Raw genomic sequence first — 22,942 nt, forward strand, 5'->3', positions numbered from 1 at the left:
CCTAGATTCTTCACTTTTGCTTCATTTCTACACCAGCTGGAACTCTGTAACCCCTGGGATGAGGCCAAGCCACGCGAAAGGACTTTTAGAAGAAAGAATAGAGTTTCTGATTGAGTAGTGACAAACCCAGAGAGTAGACTGAAGCTGGCAGAGGAACTCATTCCATTGATACTTGTCACTAGAGAGAAAGGGATGTAAAAGGCTGCATCTGGAATTTAACTATGTGTAAGATCACATGATGTATCAGCCAAACCTTCTGGGAACACTTCTGAGAGTAAAAGGGAGTGCCCTTATTTGCTCTAAGATCAATAGATATAAACTGGGACTGTTCTGAGCAAACTGGACAATGTGATGTCCCTAATTATGTGGCCCTCATTTTCATTCACAGAAAAGCCCTCCTTGGAATGTATTTCTAACTTTTCATACCCAGCGGGCTTGTGACCCTAGATCTAGGGAGCCTCACACGATTGTTCTACTGAGTCTGAGAGATTCAACTCATCAGGGCACAATTGCCACAGAACCCTCCTTGAAGAGTCCTGTTGGTAGCTCACACCTCTGCCAGAGCCAACCCAGACCCTAACCTTAAAGCATTTAGCTCTCAGAACACAAACGTGTGCTAAAACAGTCAGAACTTCCTCTGGTTGTTCATAAGATAGAACAACAGGTGCCCAGGCACCATGCATTTGCTGGGCACGCTCTCCTTTTGTGGGATTCTAGAACCTTTCATTCCAAGACCTTTTGCAAAACCAACAAGGATCCGGAATGTATATGTGCTGGCTAAACTAACGTATGAATTAATCTAAGTCAAGTTCAGAGGGCTGAGGCCAAGGGAATGTGAACTCTAATATTATGCACAGGTATTTCATGAGAGACGATATTTCCACAGCAATACAAGAGAACTCTGTCCACAAAGCTTGTGTTATTCCTTTTTAAAAATTAATCCAGACAATACAATATTAGTCAGTGCTAAAAAGGAATGAGCTACAGAGACGTGAAAAGAAACGGAGAAAACTTAAATGCATATGAGTGAAACAGGCCAGTCTCAATAGGCTACAAATTGTATGATTCCAACTGTCTGGAATAGGCAAATTATGGAGGCAGTACAAAGATCAATGGTTGCCAGGCTTCAGAGCAGAGGAAGGAATGAATAGGTAGGACCACAGAGGATTTGGGGGGGCAGTGAAGCTTTTTTGTGTGAAACTGTAATGGTAGATACATGTCATTATACCTATATTTATTTTATTTTATTTTTTTACATTTATGGTACTATATTTATTTTTTTTAATCTGCATATGGGATGCCTGCTCAGCAGTTGAGCCTCTGCCTTTATTTTTTTTAATTTATTTTTTATTGGTGTTCAATTTACTAACATACAGAATAACCCCCAGTGCCCGTCACCCATTCACTCCCACCCCCCGCCCTCCTCCCCTTCTACCACCCCTAGTTCGTTTCCCAGAGTTAGCAGTCTTTACGTTCTGTCTCCCTTTCTGATATTTCCCACACATTTCTTCTCCCTTCCCTTATATTCCCTTTCACTATTATTTATATTCCCCAAATGAATGAGAACATATAATGTTTGTCCTTCTCCGACTGACTTATATTTAAACCATAAAATGTATAATGCCAAAAGTGAACGGTAATGTAAATGATGAACTCTGGGTGATAATGATATATTAATATATGTTCATCAGTAGTAACAAATGTACCACTTTGGTGGTAGATGTTGATAATGGAGGAGATTTTGCATGAATAGAGGGCAGGGAATATGGGAAATCTGTACCTTCTGCTCAGTTGTGCTGTGAGCCTGAAACTGTTCTAAAAAATCAAGTCCTATTTAAAAAATTAATTCTCATTATTTATGTGTTAATTTTATAAGAAATTATTCTTACCATATATCAAAACAAAAAAAAAGAACTTTTTCTTTCTTCCCAATCTTATAAATTTCATTTCTCTTCTTGTTTTTCTGCCCTGCCCAAATCCCCAGTAAAAGCTAAATAACATTAGGGATCCCCACCGACACTGCATGGTTTCTAATGTTAAGGGGAATAGTATTAGTATTTCACCAATGTGTATGATGTTGGCTGTAGGGAGTTTCATGTTCCTTTCCAGGATAAGCAAGTTCCTTTTTATTCTTAGATTGCCAAGAGATTTTAACATAAATGGGTAATTTTTCTTCTTTCTTAATTTGATGAATTACATTAATTACATAATTGTGCATTCCTGGAGCAAACCCAAATTGGTCACATATTATCTTTTTATACTCTGTTTATATTTGTTAGGACTTTTGCACCTATATTGACAGATAATATTGGTTCGTAATTTCCTCATCTTTTATTTTGCTCTGTTGAGTTTTGGCTTTTGGTACTAATGTTACACTATCCCCATACAGTGAATAGAGTATTGTGCCTTTTTTCTCCATTTTCTTGGGGGAAAAGGTGTATATAAAATAATTTTTTTTTAATCTGTAGTAAAACTCATTTACTTGGAACTGGTGGTTTCTTTTTCATAAAAACATTTTACTGCTGATTCAGTTTCTTTAATAAGTGTAGAATGATTCACGTTTTCTATTTTATCTTGAGTTGGTTTTTAGTAAGGTACATATTCTAGGAATTTGTCCATTCCATGTAACTTTCCACTTAGTTTGCATCCTGTTTTTTGTAATAGCATTTTATTCTCTCTCCACTTTGTCCTACATCTATAGAATCATTCCTATTATTATTTATGACTCATTTCTTCCTTTTTTTAAAGCAGAGAGTTATCTATTTTTTCATTTTTAAAAATGAACTTCTGACTTCCTAGGTCATCTCTATTGAATATTTGTTTTCTAGTCTGTTTCTGTGCTTTTTTTCTCCTTTTTATTTTCTTTGTACTTTTTCTACTGTTCTTTGTCTAATTTCAATTTATTTTTTTATTTAGAAAGAAAGAGAGAGTGTGAGGAGGGTGGGGAGAAGGGAGAGGAAGAGGGAGAGGAAGAGAGAGAATCTTAAGCAGGCTCCACACCCAGTGCAGAGCCTGAGGTAGAGCCTTGATCTCACAACCCTGATATCATGACCCAAACCAAAATCTAGAGACAGGCTAAACTGACTGAGCCACCCAGGCACCCCTTCTGTGTTTAACTTCTGAAGCTGGATACTTAGCTTTATTTTCAGCCTTTTGCTTTTTCCCTAAATGCCTCTCTGTGTACCACAATAATGACATTCCACAAATTTCGATGTGTAGTTTCTAAAATTATCATTCAATTCTAAAAATTTTAAATTTCTGTTTTGATTTTTTTTCTTTGACCCAAGTGTTTTATTCCTTGAAAATAAGGAATTTGTTTAATTTTCAAACTGTGAGGTTTTCCTAATTTTGTGTTTTTGTTATTATTTCAAACATACTTAGTGATACTTCAAGACTGTGGAAACCAGACCTTTGAAGTCTCTTGAGACTTGCCCAAGTCATGGTCAACTTCCCTAAATATATGAATTGCTAAGTAGAATACCTACATATATGCCATGCATACATATATGTATGATCATTAGATCAAGCCTTGTATTGTGCTGTTTAAATCTATATTATTTCTCATTGTTTGACTGCTTGATATATTAGTTACTAAGAGAGGTATTTCAAAATCTACCAAAATAATAGATTTGTCTGTGTCCGCTTGTAAATGTAGTTAATATTTTATGTATTTTGAAGCTATCTTATTAGCTACCTACAGATTACAGTTGTTAAATATTCCCTTTTCACTTTGGTTCACTGTACTGCATTTTGGATAATTTGTTTACAACTGTTCTTTATTTCACTAATTTTCTATCAAGTTGTGTTTAATCAGCTATATAACATGTCCATCAAACTTGCAGTTTCAAGTATATTTTTTTTCATTTTTGGAAATTATACTTTATTGTTTGAAGTTGGGTTGATCATCATAGAACCATAATTCCTTACACATAATTTAAATGTTCTTGTATTTCTTTTATACTTATTAAACATAGTTATTTTCTTATCTGACAATTCTAATACTTAAGATGTTAAGTGGTCTGATTCTTCTATTATTTTTCCTGATTCTTGCTCAAGATTATCCAGATTTAGGAGATACAGCTTTAGTTTTGTTTTTGTTTATCAATAAAGGTAATGAGAATTCAGGCTAAAACTCCACAAAAGCTTTGTGATTGTGACCTGAGGTGATAAATGTTCAGAAGATATTCTAATACACCTATTTTTCAAATGAAGTTTATTCCTTTCTTCACCAAATGTTTCTTCACTGCCCTCTTCTGGGTGGTGGGTTTATTTCTAGATGATACACTGAAAGTATAACCGATGGTATCCAAGCTTTATATGAAGAGTATCTTATTATATTTCTACACATTGATAGGAGCCCTAAAATTCTTTTCTGATGCCTTGCACCCGACAATTGTCAAAAGATTATCTGAATGCAGGTGGTGAAACCCTCTGGGCAAAAAGCATCTCCATATTTGCTCACTTCCTTGTTTTGCATAGTTTTTAGCTTTGAAGATTTCTCATTTTATTTAGTTGTTTTTAGGAAATTATAATTTAAGGTATATCACCCACCATACTTATACATTTTTAGGTTACAGTATGACCAAAGTTCAGTGATACTCTCATGGACAAGTCTCTCAGATCCAACCTGACATTTTTTTTTCTTTTTTTTTTTTAATTTTTTTTTAATTTATTTATGATAGTCACACAGAGAGAGAGAGAGGCAGAGACATAGGCAGAGGGAGAAGCAGTCTCCATGCACCGGGAGCCCGATGTGGGATTCGATCCCGGGTCTCCAGGATCGCGCCCTGGGCCAAAGGCAGGCGCTAAACCGCTGCGCCACCCAGGGATCCCCCAACCTGACATTTCTGAGCCTCACAGTAGCTGAAGCTACAGCATGAATTCATGGCTGAGACCAGTAGTTCCCTGCCATTCTGAGAAGTACACATTTAATCAAGCCCAACAGCTCTGAGTTCTCTCAAAATTTCAGATACTTGTCTCTTGTGTGTTTTTCATTAATGATTTAGTCAATTTATATTTAATTACCCCAAATTATGAATTTATATTTAATTACCAAAAATTATGAACTTCAAGCTTATTCTCAGGGCCAGAAATCAACAATTCATCTCTCTAGCATTTACTGCACTATATGCTTTACTTGTGATTATTAGGGTTTGAGAACTCTATAATTCTAATTAGGGCCTAGTTACCAGCTTATTTAAAGTATAAATCTTATTGCCAATGCAATTACATCGACTGAGGTAAAACAAAAACAATGAATTTTCACCATGCTTATTACATGGCCACCTAAGCAGAAAGGGAAATGACATAAATGTAATACATGTACTCTTCATTTTGACTCTCAGTAAATCAACTACATTTCTTTAGCAGATTAAGTTGAGGAATTGGTCCCATAACTCTTTCTATAATAAAGCACTTAATAAAATAAAAATCAGATTAAAATCAAAGTGTCTACCAAAAAAAATCCAAAATATTACTGGATAATTTTGAGTAATGACCCCAATTTGAAGAAACTGAACATGATCTTACATTTAATAAACATTGACTGTCCATTAATAGACATTTGAGTTCTCCTAAGATTAGAAAACAAAATCTCTTGGTAGCTCATTTAGGAACTGGCAGGGATTTAGTCATTTATTCAACAATTATTTAGTGAGTGGCCACTATGTGCAAGGCACTGTGTTCCAGCATTAGGGACTTGGAAGTAAATAGAACAAGACACAGGTTCATGAACCTTATCGCCTAGAAGGGAAATAAGCAAAATTACTGTGTGGTTCCAGTCAGAGTAAGTACTGAAAGGGAAAGATATAATGCTATGAGTGGATCTTCATTTAAACTATGGGACTAGGAGTGTGACATTCCGGTTCTCCTAAAAGGATGGTGGGAGCTAATCAGATAAAGGCAGATTGGGCAGTGAGGAAGGCAGGAGGGGGAAAAATACATCCCCCAGGCCAGATGTAGGCAAGATTGCTCCTTCTTTATTTCTCTTTCTTCTTCGTTTTTCCCTTCTCTTTATTTTAGTTTCCATCTTCAACAATAAAACATGGCAGTGGTAATAAAGGCAAAGGAAAGAAGAGTACTGAACTATCAGAAGAGTCCTTGCACTTGGGGCTTCCTAAATACTGGACCGCAATGAGACCTAGGGAGCCAGGGGTAAAGGTACCATCTCCTGCATTGTACTTTGAAAAAGCTACCCCAAGCAGGCTTACTTTAGAGATGCAGATTCTAGAACCTCTGGTCAGATTCTACTCCTTTTATCTCTTCTTTTCCTACCTTTTCTCCTGGTAATGACTCCATCTGCCTCCTTGCAAGTACCAATGCCCTGGCTTTCTGGGTTACCACCTTAATAGTTCTCCTAACTGTAGCTTTGCTTCTTCATTAGCTACACACTCAAGTTCTGCTAAGCATCCAGACCCTTCCTCCTGCCAGCACAAAAATCTGCCTCGCCAGGCCTTGTATGTGAAACTCAGACAATTCTAGCAAACCTATTCCTTTTTCAGGTAAAGAAATTTAAGTGACTTATCTTGTGTATTGTCTCTGTCCTCAGTGTTTTTTTCAGAAGGAAAATCAAATTTAATCTGGATATCAAGTTATTCCAGAATCATTTGTGTAAAGTTGTTTCTCCCCCTATTGGATTGTTTTGTCCTTTTTTTGAGTATCACATGACCATAGAAATGTAGGTCTATTTCTGGATTTGCTGTTCTCCTCTGATCTGTTTGTTGATCTTTATGACAATACTCCATAGTAATAACAACTTAGTATAAAGTTTAGAAAGCAAATAATGTATGTTCTCCAAACTTGTTCCTTTTCAAAATTGCTTTGACTGTTCTAGATCCTTTGCATTTTCAGATGAATTTTAGAATCATCTTGTCAACTTCTACAAAAACTCTCTCTGGGATTTTGATTGAGATTGTGTTGAATCCACAGACCCATTTGGGAAGAATTAACATCTCAACAATACCAAGTCCCCTAGTTCATGAACATGGTATATGTTCCCATGTATTTAGTTCTTTTTTAATTTCTCTCAGCAGCAATTTATAGATTTGAGTGTAAAAGACCTGAACATCTTCTGTCAAATTTTTCCTATTATAAGCTTTTTGACATGATTATTTAAAATGTTTGTTTTCTAATTATTTGCTGCCAGCATGTAAAAATACAGTTCAGGATTTCCTGGGCTGGAGGGTTCAAAGAATAGCCAGGATAGAAATCCCATAGGAAGCAATTACTTCTAGAATTTTCTTCTACCTTTTTGATCCCTGCAGCCTATGAATGAAAGGTCCTTTTACACCTAACAGAGCCTCTGGTCCTCCTTTCACCTCTAATACAAACTTTGACGTCAGATTTAGGTTTGACTCTTAATTTTACCAGCTGTAACCTTTAGCCCATTACTTCTCATCTCTGCTCATCATTTTTCTCTTCTGTAGATCAAGATACTAATACCTACCACTCAGGGCTGTAGTGAGGATTAATAGAGATGCTCTGACAAGTGCTAAGAGTCCATCACTAGTGATTCTCTCTTGTTATTCTTCTGTGGGCACCACTAACTGGTTGCTACTCTACAGAAGGACCATTACTCTCCAGCTCAAGAGAGTAGAGAGATCTTGTAATCATTGTGCCTCGTTACTTTTTACAGTAAAAGAACCAACCACCAAGGAGTCATGAGGTAACTAGATAGAATCAGAATATTCCTATCACAAAAATGGGAAAAGGAGTTGCTTGCCCTTTTCGATTCGTTGCAGGAACTTTATTATATTCCTAAACCATGCCAGGCTGTATGTAAGGGACCAATGGACATTAATTAAAAGCCTAAAACAGTTGGTTTCACCCCTCAAAATTTCCAACTCCAACACTTGTTTGTGGTGGACCTAGAACTGACAGAGGAGATGCCTTCTCCCTCAAGAGCCCATCTTCCAGGCCTTGTGAAGTACAGGAATGTACCCAAGAACTAGTCTCCAAGTAGTCCTAAAATATGGCTTTAATATAAAATGAGAAGCAAGAGGATAAGTTTAAGCAATGATCACATTTGAAGCTGTCTCAACTAATTTGGAAAAGCAGACAATGCTCTAGCCTCCAAAGCAGCATTAGCCCTCCAAGGATGGGCCCTGGGCAGGGCTGCTTAGAGCCCCTTCTCATCAAGGGAGTTTTCCCTATTTGATTGGATTTTAAACCTTCATTCTGTTTATCAGGATGGCAATTTGGGTCTCATTTTTTTGGCAGCACAGTGTTGGCAAAATACACACAATTCCTGACTCATTGGGGCTTACAGCATTGTGGGAGGATGTGACGATGCTTATATGACCAGAAATGCATTAATATTTTCTTTTTCTAATAAATTTATTTTTTATTGGTGTTCAATTTACCAACATACAGAATAACACCCAGTGCTCATCCCATCAAGTGCCCCCCTCAGTGCGTGTCACCCATTAATATTTTCAAGTGGTGTCAAGAACTGTGGAAAAAAAGGTCACAAAGACGTGAGCACCTATAAAAGGGAGACCTGATCTAGGCTAGGCTGCCTGTTCCCTAATATTTAAGCTGAGATCTAACGGTTGATTAAGTATTAACAAGGCAAAATGAATGCACAATGAGGAATAGAAGTTTCCAGGTAGAGGAACAGCATATGTGAAGCCTCTAAGATGAGTGGAAACTTGGCCTAAATAAAGAACCCAGAGGTCAAGATATTTGGAGCTAGAAAAGGGGAAGAAGAGTGGGAAGGGATGAGGTTGGACAGTGGGAAGGCCCTGATCTGATCTTGGTCAGAAAGATTAGACCTTTAACTCAGTAAATATTTTAGTGAGCACCTTCACTGTTCAGGTGGTGTTCTAGGCTCTAAGAGTTCTCCAGAATAAAAAGTAGAGTCTCTGCCTCATGCCTTTGAATAAGGCTTCATGAAACCAGAGTTCCTGTCTCCTGTTCCTTGCTGCATCCCTAGCATCTGGCCCAGTACTTGGTGCTCATAGATACTTAGTAAATATCTGCTAGTTGGAGGAATGCATTGGCTATTGGGAAGTGAGTAAGGGATCTAGGACGACTCCCCAGTTCCTGGATTACCAACTGGGAGAAAGGGTGGCCTCATTTATGGAGTTAGAGAACAGTAGTGAAGTACCATGGAGAGGATGAGATGAAGACGACATATCTGGTTTTGCACATGTTGGTGCCTTTGCAGGGGTTTGTCAGGTGGGGAGCTGGCCAGATCTCAGGGGCTCATAAGTGCATGGATGGTACCTGGGGCTAGAAGGAACACACCAAAGATGAATTGTAAAGTGATGGGAGAAGAGGGTGAGCCTTGTGGATGAAAATGCAAAGTTCCCCCCAAAAAGATCCATAGAACATCAGTTTAAGAGATGAAAAGAAGGGTCTGATACCCCAGCGTAAGAGGGGGCTAAAATTATAGATACAGGCCTAATTTGGACAAAGCATTATTCAGCACGAAGACAGTTGAGTTCAGCAGGAACAAAGATAGCAGATGATGATGTATTCATTCTTGGGACTATAAACAAACCATTCTTCAAAGCAAGATCAGAAACTACTGCAGAATACTTTTAAATATTTTGAATTCTCATTTGAGAACATGAGCAAGAAAGCAAAATTTAATTCAGCATCACCTGGGCTACACCACCATAAGGATTCCTAGGGATCCTGCCTGAGGTGTGAATTGCTCTTGGAATCACCATAAAGGCATCAGAGAATGCTGTGCTGTTTTTAATTCAAAGGCAGCACTAGACCCTGCTATCTGAAAGTAGAGTGTTCCTGTGAAAACTTTCATAAGCTGAAATGACATAAAGCAAAGAAGCAATTGCCATTAACTTATATAGAAAATTTTTTGAGCATTCCCAGAACCCAAAAATTACCTCTTAGGCTTTTCTGATACCTTATCCTTAGCACATCTTGCTAATGGATGCACAACATAAATCAAGATAAAGCACAAATGTTCACATAGTTCAAAGCTGTGGTAGCTTGACATGGAGATGCTGTGTGTGGTTCTTGGGGAAAAAGCTAGTGGTACCACTCTCGCTGCTTGGATTCTTGGGGTGTGCTGGCCCTATAATGGCCTACTGTAAAACAAACACTGAATGCTGTTTTGCTTCCTTCTTTTTTTTTTTTTTTAAGATTTTACTTATTCATGACCGACACAGAGACAGAGAGAGAGGCAGAAACACGGGCAGAGGGAGAAGCAGGGAGCCTGACTTGGGACTCGATCCCGGGTCTCCAGGATGAAACCCCAGGCTGAAGGCGGCACTAAACCACTGGGCCACTGGAGCTGCCCTCCTTTTTTTCTTAAAAAGGATAATCCTCTTCAGATTTCTTTCAGTTAGCAGAAACGGGTACTAATGTAGGTCCTTCGTAAAAGTGAAGTTGCATCCTGTGTACTTTCAAAAAGCAGGAGACACCTGGATTTAGGAATTCATTGGTAAGGGCAGAATTGAAAAGGCTTGTCGTTTATAGCAGCAGAACTGAGGCTATGAGATAATTAAGAAAAGAGGATTTGTGCCCTTGGGTGGCTCAGTTGGTTAAGCAGCTGACACTTGACTTCGGCTCAGGTCATAATCTCAGAGATGTGAGATCCAACCCACATCAGTCTCCATACTCAGTGGGGAGTCTGTCTCCCATTCTTTCTGTCCCTCCCACTGCTGTGGCTCACTCACTCTCTCAATGAAAAGAGAGAGAGAGAGAGAAAGAAAAGAGGATTTAATTTATTCTAAAGAATTGTATCTGGGTGCCTGGGTAGCTCAGTTGATTAAGTCTTGGACCCTTGATTTTGGCTCAGGTCACGATCTCAGGGTCCTGAGATTAAGCCCCAAGTCTGGTTCAGTGGTCAGCATTATAGTCAGTCTGAGATCCTCTCTCCCTCTGCCTCTCTCCCAGTGCTCACTTGTGCCTTCTCTCTCTCTCTCTCTCTCCTCTCTCAAATGGATGAATAAATCTTAAAAAAAAAAAAAAAAAAAGGAATTGTACCAGCGACCTCAGCTCCCTAGTCAAGTAACTTCCAGACCCTCATCCAAATGAAACCACACAAAGACATCTGGCATTTTTGAGAGCTGTGTTCCTCAGGTTTTTTTGTTTAGGCTGAGGAGTGAGATTCTCATGCCAACCTCTAAAATGAGATCGCTTGGCAGAAATGTAGGAGTGGCCTTATAAATTCAGGAAGTGTAACAAATTCCAAATAAGCTGAATAACTTTATAAAGTCTTTTTGTCAGCTGTGCCTTTCAGATGCAATCATAAAGCACTAATCCTTTTTCATTGCTTCTGATCAATTTAGCTTGTGTCTCTAACTTTGGGGAAAATAATATACCATAGAGTAGGTAAGCTGTCTCGGGCATTATATATTATCAAATAGAAGTGAGTTACTTCTTGCCTTTTATAAATGTCCTATGTATTAAAGTGCCCTTTATTTCTTTACAAATTGCCTTCAGGGAACCAAAACCTCTTGTATACACTCATATAAATAGTGTGTGCATGTATTTATTTACTATTTATATCCCCACCAACTTACAATTCTGGCAACTTGCAAATGAGAGAGAAGGTAGCCTTCATTTAAGCAAAAATTTGAAAGAGGGATGGAGCCTGGCAGAGATTTAAAACAGGGTGCAAGATTGTGAAGGACTGTGTTTTTCGTAGAAACAGCAGAACTGGTGTGGCTGAAGCATGGGGTGCATTACTAGAGGCAGGTGGGAAAGTTGGTGGATGTGGGAAATTTAAGACTGTGTAGAGCAATGCAGAGTTTGAGATGATGCAAAGTGCGGGAAGGTCTGAGGGTGTGTTTCTGTGTATGTGTTTATTGGAGAAGTAAGATTGATCACCTTCTCACCATGCTTCCAAGGATTCACCGAGAAGGGATTGAAAACTGCTTGGGGATCACTTTAAAATCTTACTCAGAACTCTTACTACTTAAGTCAATAAGAGTCTTCCTTCCGTCTGCCCCTGTGGCTAGAAATAAAAGAACTCTAATCTCCATAGCAAAAGCAAACAAAACAAAACTGGAACTTCTCAGTATATGGTACAACTAGGCAAGAGGAATTTCCATTGTCTTTGTATGATGGTGTATGTCCAGGAAAGACATACACACAAGTGTCCTATTAGCTTCATTTGTAATACCCCTAAACTGGAATGAGTATATCAGTTGTACTGTATTGATCTAATGAAATACTATACAACAATGAAAAAGAAGGAACTACAGATACATGCAACAACATGGATGAGCAGACATAATGTTGAGCCAAAGAAGCCAGACACAGATGGGCACATACTGTATGATTCCATTTATACAGAGTTCCAGAATGGTCAAACTGATCTATATAATGAGAGAAATCAGCATAGCAATTGCCCTTGGGGGTAGAAAGGGCTGCTGGAATGGGAGGGGATATAAGAGAGCCTCCTGGAGTGATTAAAATGTCCTGTATGTTGACTAAGTGGCGGTCTTACAGGTGTACACATATATAAACATTCATTGAGTGTGACAGTTTTAGTACACTTTATCATATGTAAGCCCTATTGCCCTAAAATCAACTTTAAAAAATTGAGACATTTACCCTGGCTCTGCCACTTAACTTTGGGACTACTGGTTGGTTGCCAAATATCTCTGAACATCATTTTCCTTATCTGAGAAATGGGAATTAATGATACTGGCCTCATAAGATTGCTGAGGACTAGAGAAAAGGTGACTTGTACCTCCCCCCAACCCATGGTGACTGGCACGTGGTTAGGAGGCACCCAATGAGAAGAACTTTAATTTCTTTTATTATAATGGTCTGAGGTCTAGAGACTCAGGCTCTGGTGGTTCCAGAGTGGATGGCACAGATAGGAAGCCATGCTGAGTCCCTGCAGGAAGGGCAGAAGATGGCTTCCTGTGACAAGGACATTGCTTTGAATCACACAAAGTATTCCACCTACCCTTTTCATTGCAGTAGAGGATTTTCTAAGCAGGAGTGGAGAAAATTAGAAACTTCTAGATAAGGCTTGTGGGTGGTACTTATGGGAAATGAAAACCAAATAAATTCACTGGCTGATTTTGAGAAGAAAAAAGACCGTTCTTTGAGAATAATGCTAGAATGCGTCCTTGTGACCCTGACAAATAACCAAATACAATACCTGGAAAACCAAATACAATAATAAACTTTTAAAAACTAAAGAAAAAGAAAGCAATTTTCAAAAGCACCCAGAGAGAAATGACATATTTCTTATAGGGTAAGATCTATTCAGGTGACAGCAGATTTCTTCTCTGAAGCCATCGAGGCCAGAAAGAAACGGCACAACATTTTTCAAGTGCTAAGAGAATAACACTGTCAGCTATAAAATCTATATCTGAGGAAGCTATTCTCCAAGAATGAAAGGGAAATCAAGAGGGTCTGAGATGAAGGAAAATGAAAAGAATTTGTAGTTGGCAGGTATATCCTTAAAGATTGGGTGAAAGAAGTTTTTCAAACAGAAAGGAAATGAAGATAAGGGAAGGCATCTTGGAGTATTGGGAAAAAGCCACAGCAGTGGAGAAAGCAGTCAACCCAATTGTGAGCTGCAGAGGGTGGGGGGCACTCAGATACCTGAAAATTGGCAACTCCAGGTACCGTGTATGAGCCAGAGACACAGCCCCAAACATGGTGAGCCCCTGCCCACCAGGATCTCAGAGTCTAATCAGGTGACTAGGGAGATGGAAAGGTCACAGCTGTAACCCTAAAGAATTCAAGGCCTTGCTGGGAGAGCACCTGAAGGCAGTGCAGAGCCCTGAGGTGTGAGCCAGGGAATCTGGAGAGCGAGTGGAGAGTGTCGCCAAGGCTGGAGCCTGTCTTGAACAGCAGGGAGACTGCGCTAGGACTGGGAGGCACCTTCTAATCCATATTAAGGAGTTTATGGTTGTTAGCCATCAGTACCATAGTGCCTAAATCTGAAACTGGACTCTAGGTCATTAAGAAGAATGCAGCCATGCCTTACTTAGCACTTAAATTTAGAAGCAATTGGCTTACATTATGTTAACTTAACCTCTCAGCCACCCATGAGGTATGTGGAACCAATATTCCAGTTTTGTAACTGAAGAAATTGATGCTTGTAGAGATTGTGAGAACATGGTCTCTTTTTGTTGATAATCTTCAAAAGTCATCTTTAGAATTAGTAGCTTTTCACGCAGGTGTTTTTTTAAAAAATTGTATTATTGAAATATATTTGACACACATTATATTAGTTTCAGGTGTACAATACAGTGATTCAACAATTCTTTCTATACATTACTCAGGGCTCATCATCGTAAGTGTAGTCACTATTTGTCACCATACAGCATCAATTACAGCATTCTTGACTATATTCCCTGTACTTTACTTTTCATTTCTGTGACTCCACGCTGGTTTTTAAGACTCCAAGATGCTCTCCTGGGCATGAGACAGGGGTGTATTCACAGAGCAGGAAAATTTGCGTCCTAGCTTTAGAGTATGCCAAAATGCTGGAAGTGATCATTAGATTTGTCTGTGGCTCAAAAAACATCAACTCAAACAAGAGCCAAACCAAACAAACAAAGTTAAAAGAGAATGTGAGACTTACAGAATTATTTTTCTGAGGTTTTGGGGAATGTATCATCATCATAGAGCTTTCATACATTAGTTCCAAGGGAGAGTCTCTCTTTGGAGGATGTTTCTGGGCTTATTGTATTGTAATGACCTTGGCAATGGGTTGTTTATGCAGAATTGTATTTGCTTCCCTAAAAACACTTTCTACAGATTTCTCTTTTTTTCTCTAAAATTATATACTGGACCTTCAGTTCAAGGTATGTGAGACTGTGTGAGAGAACTTGTGAATCTATTTTTGTGGGACAAGGTCAAGGAAATAGATTCCTATATTGTGTGCCCCTAATAGTGATACAAAGTGCTTCTTTCCGTGCTTTTGTTTTTGACCTTGGGAAAATGGTTCTCAGGAACTGAGTATTAAGTACCTAGTGGGTGCTGCTGGACCTGAAAAGCACTCCATGAATAACTGCTGCATTCAAAATTTCATCCAGAAAAGGAAAACATATTCAGTTTTATTTCTGCTTGGACTTTTTTCTTGCTTAGTGAGTTTTGATACCTTGTACAAAATCCCTGGCCTTTCTGGGCCTTTCTGTGACACATTTCTCATGAGCACCCAGGGGGCTGGCCGGTGAGGAGCTAGCTGGACCGATGCTCTGCATTGAAATCTGCTGATATGGTGGGGAGAAGGGATTGTGTTCCGGTGGCACCATGCACGTGGACGTGGAGGGCCGTGTAACTCCCCAGGATAGCTGGGGAAAAGAAGAAGGGGATGGGCAGCGGAGGGGCTTGCCTTTGCCATGAGCCTGAAGTCTGCAGACAGAGCCCTTTCGCCTTACTGACCAGCCAGACTTTCTGCTGAAGGAGGGATTCATCTCCGAGACCGAGTCAACTGTATTACAGGCTAGGGTTTCACTTTTAGGAAGCAAAACCTAACTCAGCCGACAGCTGCATTCATCTTTAACTCATTATCTGTCAAACCTGCTGGCATATGCACTTCTCTGCCCAGAGCCAATTCAGGATAAAAGGCCCAAAGGGGACATCTTATGTGGCACAGGTGTCTCTCTTTTCTTTCCCCAGTGGTAGTGCCCCACTTCCACTTGATGTGTTTCCTGTATGGATATCGGTCAAGGACACACGGTATTGAGTCATATTCTGGCTGGTGGGGCTTTGGAGCCTTCAGGAGTGCCACATAAAAGCTCTGTCCTCAGACACTCAGGTGGAGCCCAGGTGGGTATTCAGGAAGACATGAAGAGGATTCTTTTTCTTTCTCTCAGCCATGATTTCTCAGGTGCAGAGTACAGGAAGACAGGGACAGGAGCCTTGTGTTTGGTCACCTCCTCCCCTCCCTACACCTGCCCAGCACATGGTAGGCTCTCAGTAGGGGTTTGGGAATCACCTTCACATCTGCTTCAGCCAGGCCTCTGTGGATCCCCAGTGATAGAAAACCCAACCTGAGCTGTCTTAAAGAAAAGGGACCTGGGTCCCTGGGTAGCTCAGTCAGTTAAGCATCTGCCTTGGGCTCAGGTCATGGTCCCGGGGTCCTGGGATTGAGTCCCATATCAAGCTCCCTGCCCAGCAGGAAGCCTGCTTCTCCCTTGGCCCCTGCCCCTCCCCCTACTCATTCTCTCTCTCTCTCTCTCTCTCTCTCTCTCTCAAATATATAAATAAATAAAATCTTAAAAAAAAAAACAGAACAAAAACAACAACAAAAAAGAAAAGGGAACGTATTAACTTATGTAATCAAAGAGGTTCAAGGGTAACCTGGTTTCAGGTACTGCTGGACTCAGGGTCTCACAATGTCAAGGTGACGGCCCAGCTCTAGCCCTCCCTTCTGTCAGTCACACATCATCAAAGACGACCCCACTCTCAAGGGCTACATAAGTCCTGGGCATGGCTCACATTGGCCTGCCTTGGGGTCACCTGCCCCTCCCTGACCTAATCACTGTAGCTGGGAGGAGGGAAGACACCCAATGAAAGCCAGACTCAGGGATCCCTGGGTGGCGCAGCGGTTTGGCACCTGCCTTTGGCCCAGGGCGCGATCCTGGAGACCCAGGATCGAATCCCACGTCGGGCTCCCGGTGCATGGAGCCTGCTTCTCCCTCTGCCTGTGTCTCTGCCTCTCTCTCTCTCTCTCTGGGTGACTATCATAAATAAATAAAAATTAAAAAAAAAAAGCCAGACTCACTATTACTGCTGAGAGTGAGGTCAAGTCCACTAGAGTGAGAGCTGGGAATGAGAGAGGCAGGTTCCCAAGTATCTGAGAAGAGAAGGAAAGGATACCAGGCCTTGAACACAGGATTTCCCAAACTGACTTCACACCTTCTCCAAACTTGACTGGTGCCACGCTATTACTGTCCTTCACAAGGCTAGAGCTTGATTCCCTGTTCCTCATGTCCTACCTGGAAAACTTCATCAGGCCAAGCAGCCATGAACAGATCCTTCCTGAGGGAGGATCAGAGAGGGTAGGTCAGCATCCAGCTGCTGCAGACACAGGGGGTGCTGCTCTGAGAAACCCCAACTACAGGGGACTATTCCATCCAGCTTAGAGCCAATCAGACTTTCCCATACACAGAGCCAGAAATCCAGCCCTGAGCAGAGGGCAGGACCCTGGGGGGCCTCCCAATCCCCTGCCTTCAGACTCAGAGAATCCAGCCTTGCTGTAGAGCCAGTCAGAGGAGAGACTTCCCCAAACCTCCTGCCTGTGCTTGTCCAGGGAGCTTAGGAGTTTTCTGAGAAGCATATGGACCGGGGCTATGTATACTACTCCAGTCACTGCTTGGAGCTGCCCCCCCCACACACACATACACACACGTTCACTGTCACAAACACATAGACAGGTACTCATGCATACACATGTGAACACAGACATGCACTCACCCAGACACACACACACACACACACACAGATAGGGACTCACGTGTATACATACAGAAGCACAGACACGTATTCACACAGACACACACACAGAAACACATAGGCATGTACTCACAGGTCCACATACACCACAAGTACTCTCTCTGCCTCTGCTTTGCCTTGTACTTTCTCCCTCTCCACGTTCCCTTTTTCTCTCACACATTCTGAATGCTGTCACCCAGTGTCTTCCTCACACACCCCACACACCCCTCCTTTTTGTTCCTCCCACCTCCTCCTCCCCTTCCTCCCTCTTCCACTCACCATCTTCTCCTTTCCTTTCCCATTCTTTCTTCACGCATGCACCTAACACAGGTGGTGTCATCTCTCTGCTTCTGTCCCATGCACATACCCATTTCACTCCCATGCACCCAGGCTGTACAACATAACACCCCCACACACACTCTTCCCCTTTCCCCAGACCCCAACACACACACACACACACACACACACACACACACACACACACTCCAACCTGAGCCCTCAGACCATGACCACTGACCCTTCCAAGGTTGGCCTCCGTAGGTTTCCTCCTCTGGATATACCCCAAATGGCAGCCAAACCCTAAGCTTATGTTCCAGCTCAAAAATTGGACTTGTGCTCACACAGAGTATCTCTGTTAAGAAAACTGTGATCAGAGAAGGGAAGTAATCTGAGCATGGTCACAAAGTAACAGAGGTGGGCATGGGGCCCTGCTCTGTACCAGATCCCCTAGGTTGGTACTCCCCATGTCTCTCTTCTGATTTTAGGAGCATCCCTCCCCTCCCCATCCTACATGCTCACTGCATAATAAGGGAGACACCATGAGGTAGAGGGCAATTTTAACCTATGGCAAAAGTGGCGTGATAAATCAAGGTGGAGATTGACTTCAAGGACCTGAGTCCAGCTTCCCTCTGACAAAACCCTTGTCTAGATGACCAGAGAAATCAAAGATCGTTTTTAACAGGCCTACTTCAGCTCTGGCCACAGCGGTGGCCATCTTAGGCCAGAATTTCTGCATGATCCCATACCAAAGATGGTATAGAGGTGTCAGGACCAGCTTCAGGTGAGCTGCCATGAAAGCAGCCTGGAAAATGGTCCATCTCAGAGCCGTGGGGCTGAGAGCATAGACAGAGATGAAGCAGTATCTTTTAAATGATGAAAACTTTCTTTTCCAGGCAAAATGACAACTGTAAGAAAAATCTGGGCACTCTGAGATGCAGCATCTGCGCCACCTGGCAAAGCCCCTGGTTTACTGTTTGGGTGAAGCGAAACGCTCCACCCATCTTCCTAACTCCTTGCTCTCTGCATCAATGTGCTTTGATATCAACAACGCTGCCAGAACCCGGGAAAAAGGCTCATCTGTTGCCATGGAGGCTTTCAGCTTCTTCAGAGGCCGGGCCTTGAATCACTGCCTTTGCAAATAGATCCCATAACCAACAACAACAAGCTTATATAGATGGGAAATTACTTTTCTCTATCATAGCTAACATTGAGAGCTTATTCTGAACTGAATTACTGTTCTGGCACTCAGTTACCCTGATGACAACTCCATAAAGCAGGCATACTGCATCCATTTTACAGACATGGAGGCTAAGGAGAGAGGTCAAGAAACTTGCTCATGATCTCAGAGCTAGGAAATGGAGGAGCCAGGGTTCATACTCGGGCAGACCAGCTCTGTGGTTGACACTCTTACCTTACCTGTTCTCAAGAACTCCAAAAAAGTAGGTTTTCTAAAGAATGACTACAGAGGTACTTGGTTGAATCCTGGTCAGTGGTTTCAATTTTGGTGAGCACATTTAAAAAGCCCCCTCTAAAACGATTTATTCAATTTATTCAAGGCTTCTCTTGAGAGACATTTTTGGCTACATACAGATGGAGTATATCTTTCTATTCAAAGCCCTTAAGTCCACCATAGTGAATAACGCTAAAATAAAATTCTCCCCCCCCTCCCAACACCACCTACACACACAGGATTTTTGGCCAGGCTCCCACTCTGGAGGTGGGGACTGGTAGCAAATGTGCACAATTTCTATCCCTAAAGGAAGTGTCCCACAGCTTGGCTCTTGGAGCTCAGAGCCTCCTGAGTTTCTCTGTAGGCAGAAATCTGCAGGGTCCTGGGGACAGAGCCATTTGGAGGTCCTTTCTGCTCAAACAGCTTAGCCATCGGAAAGGGATTTTGTGATCTTCTCTGGACAACATGAACAGCAGAAGTAGTACAGACTTTGCCAAAGATGAGTTCAGTGAGTCATTGAGAACAGAAATGTTGCTGGAGGAGTTCAGCTAAAGATGGTTAGAGAATCCTGGTGTCCCTCATCTGCTCTCATCTTTTGGAGTGACTGTGGAAACTGATCCCTTGTACGTCAGAGTTGCTAGCACTAGAAATTTCCAATGACTTCATTTGGCCCCATCACAGACTACAGCACAATTTCAACTTATTTTTCTTTTTTTTAGATTTTATTTATTTATTCATGAAAGACACAGAGAGAGGGAGAGAGAGGCAGAGACACAGGCAGAGGGAGAAGCAGGCTCCATGCAGGGAACCCGACGTGGGACTCGATCCCTGGACTCCAGGATCACGCCCTGGGCCGAAGGCAGGCGCTAAACTGCTGAGCCACCCAGGAATCCCCTCAACTTATTTTTCAAGTCAGACAATAAAAGCAGCCTTTTTTTGAGACTTTCATTTGAGCAGAAATACATTAAGTTCATGTTTGATTTGCAGAATATAAATTTGTTTTCATTTTTGTAAGAAATGGCCATTGATTTTTGCATGAAAATGAGTGGGTGAGGCATGTGCCTTTTCAGAGTTTGTATTTACATCCTATATATGTGAAGAAAACCCACTTCTAACTCAATACAGTCCGTAAAAGAGTAAGCAGGATTCTGCACATGTGCATTTGTCTGAAGGAGAGGGACCCATCAGCAAAAGGTGTAGTTATTTGGCAATGGCAATGGGCGAAAAAGGACTAGTTCCTTCCTTTCCTCCTTAAAACCCTGGGCTTATCTATAGGTACTTTTCCAAGTAAGTGCTGTGTACAGTGTGGGGTGGACTCTAGTTAGCAGAATGACCTGGGTTCTCATGGATATTCTGAATTATGCATACATACCCACATAGACTAGAGCTAGTGAAATGACTTGCACAATATTCTACCTACCACTGCACAGTAAAAGGGCATGCACATTCTTCAAAATCTTGCCTAGGTCCTTTAGAGAGAAGCATTCCCAGTTCTTTCCTCTCGAATGTTCTGCTCCTTTCATGTGTGTATGTGTGTGTGTGAGAGAGAGCAAGAGAGCGCGCTCATGCACACAGGTATTGTGAGTCAAGATGCCACGTTTCATTTATAACTAGAATGAGATCTTATCTGAAAAATCTGTGCTGGTTTTGGACAGAGAGCAGAGTGTTCCAACTGAGACCTGGTACTGAGAATTGCACTAGGCTGTGAGGCAGCTTTTTTTAATAGAATCTTTTCATTTCTGATGACCACCTGGATATGTCTTGCCTACATAGAGGGAAGGAGGATTTGCAGCAGAACAAGAGGGACATTGCAGGAATACAAATAAATGTTTTTACATTACAAATAAACATTTGTAAATTTATTTTACAAATAAATGTTCTGTGATAGCTCCTTCATAATTTGTGTTATCTGAGAAAAACATTTTCTGTGTTTAGTAGTAGTAGTACTTATTGGGAGTGCCTGAGTGGTTAAGTTGGTTAAGCGTCTGCCTTTAGCTCAGGTCCTGATCCCAGGGTCCTGGGATTAAGCTCCACATCCGGCTCCCTGCCCAGGAAGAAGCTTGCTTCTCCCTCTTCTCCCCACTCGTGCTCTCTCTCACTATCTCTGTCTCTGTCTCTCTCTTAAATAAATAAATATTTTTTAAAAATGGTACATGTAGACATTGATGGTACTAATGCCTGAGCACTAAAATAGGCCAAGAGTTGTAATTCCGTGTACTACAAGCATGATCTCTTTTGATCCTTTCCAGGGTGAGGGGTGAGGATGATGCCCATTGTACAAATGAGGGGACATCTCCTTGACAAAGTTTTATTAAGTGGGCAAGCTTTATTTTTTTTAAATATTTTTTTTCAATTTTCATTTATTTATGATAGTCACAGAGAGAGAGAGAGAGAGGCAGAGACATAGGCCGAGGGAGAAGCAGGCTCCATGCACCGGGAGCCCGATGTGGGATTCGATCCCGGGTCTCCAGGATCGCGCCCTGGGCCAAAGGCAGGCGCCAAACCGCTGCGCCACCCAGGGATCCCAGTGGGCAAGCTTTAAATGAGTGGTAGTCCTGCTCCCTCCCCGCATTGATGGGTTTTTCTCAACCTGGTTGTATGAGATTTCACAGCTGTCCATCACCTCCCTTCTCGAGCTGGTAATAGAAATAGGCGTGTCACTGTACTATGCCTTCACTCTAGGATGCTCTCTGCCTGGAACCCTGTGTCTTCCTAAGAAGGATTCCTGGTTCATACTTAGGCTCTGGGCTTCTCTGCCCATGAGGACACAGAGTACAGGTTTGAGGACTGCATTCCTTGTGTCCTGGCATTTAATTCTGTCTCAAGATACTTGAACTAGGTCTAGGTAGAAGAACTTGGTAGAAAAAACACCACTGTTTGAGTAATTTTAATAATTAAGCAATATTGACTTGTGTTTTATTTTACGGCCTACTGTTATTATTTACTATAATCCTTTAGTACAGGCTGCCTGGTTGTTGTGATTGATGTTTTTCAACAGAACTGGGTCACTTTTGTCTCATGTAGTACATAAATTTTCAGCATTCTGCATATTTTTGCAAACGTTAAGAACTGAATTTTTTAAAGAACATTTTGAACAATTGGTTTTATTTCAATAATACGGGGGAAAATATTTCTTCTCTCTTTATCAACTGCTTTGCAGAAACAGGTAGGATTTTATCTTCTGCTGATGAAACAGAAACCTGGTGTGGTGAGAGGGTGCTAGTAGTGGCTGCCTTAACAGACATGCCGCCTCTCTGAGTCTGTGGCTGGACTCCTTACTTTATTCCTAGAGGGAGTGGGAAAGTCACATCTGAATGTAAGAATATTGACTTACTCCAGGCTACCCTATGTACAGGTTTTTGGGACAGCAACTTATGAGTCATGGCCATTTTCGGGGATTTCATTGGTTAAGCATGGATTTTCACAGAGCAGCCATGACACAACTGTCCATCACCCAGAAGGGGCATTAGATTTCTCAGGGTGCTAAAGCTAAGAACTAAATCCTTGGGTCTTTTATTTATTGAATGTTATTGTAATATAAGATATAAATACACATCCTTCAAAATGTCAATGAATTCTCTTGATTTATAGTAAAAAAAATAAAATAAAAATCCACTCCTGCTTCCTAACTATAACCATTTTCAACTCTTAGCTTTCTTTTGGTATTTATCTCCCAATTTCTACATAGCTTGCTTCTTCTTGCTTAGGTTGCTTTTTTTTTTTTTTTTTTTTTTTAAGATTTTATCTTTTCACTTACTCCTGTAAAAAGGTTGTGTTGTGTTATAGCTTCAAGTTCCCAAAATACACACATGGACCTTCCCTCTATTC

General features: G+C 41.2%; 1 protein-coding gene and 1 long non-coding RNA gene across 5 annotated transcripts in view; both read left to right on the plus strand.

Moving 5' to 3' along the window:
* Positions 1 to 22,942, plus strand: part of MYRIP (myosin VIIA and Rab interacting protein) — a 361,492-nt gene that overhangs the window by 199,511 nt on the left and 139,039 nt on the right. The window lies entirely within an intron of this gene.
* LOC119865348 lies at positions 6,280 to 21,040 on the plus strand. Its single transcript, XR_005376872.1, has 3 exons — positions 6,280 to 6,500; positions 15,568 to 15,717; positions 18,558 to 21,040. It is a non-coding gene; the product is annotated as an uncharacterized LOC119865348 (long non-coding RNA).

Source organism: Canis lupus, chromosome 23 (genome assembly GCF_011100685.1).
Source record: "Canis lupus familiaris isolate Mischka breed German Shepherd chromosome 23, alternate assembly UU_Cfam_GSD_1.0, whole genome shotgun sequence".
Taxonomy (NCBI): Eukaryota; Metazoa; Chordata; class Mammalia; order Carnivora; family Canidae; genus Canis; species Canis lupus.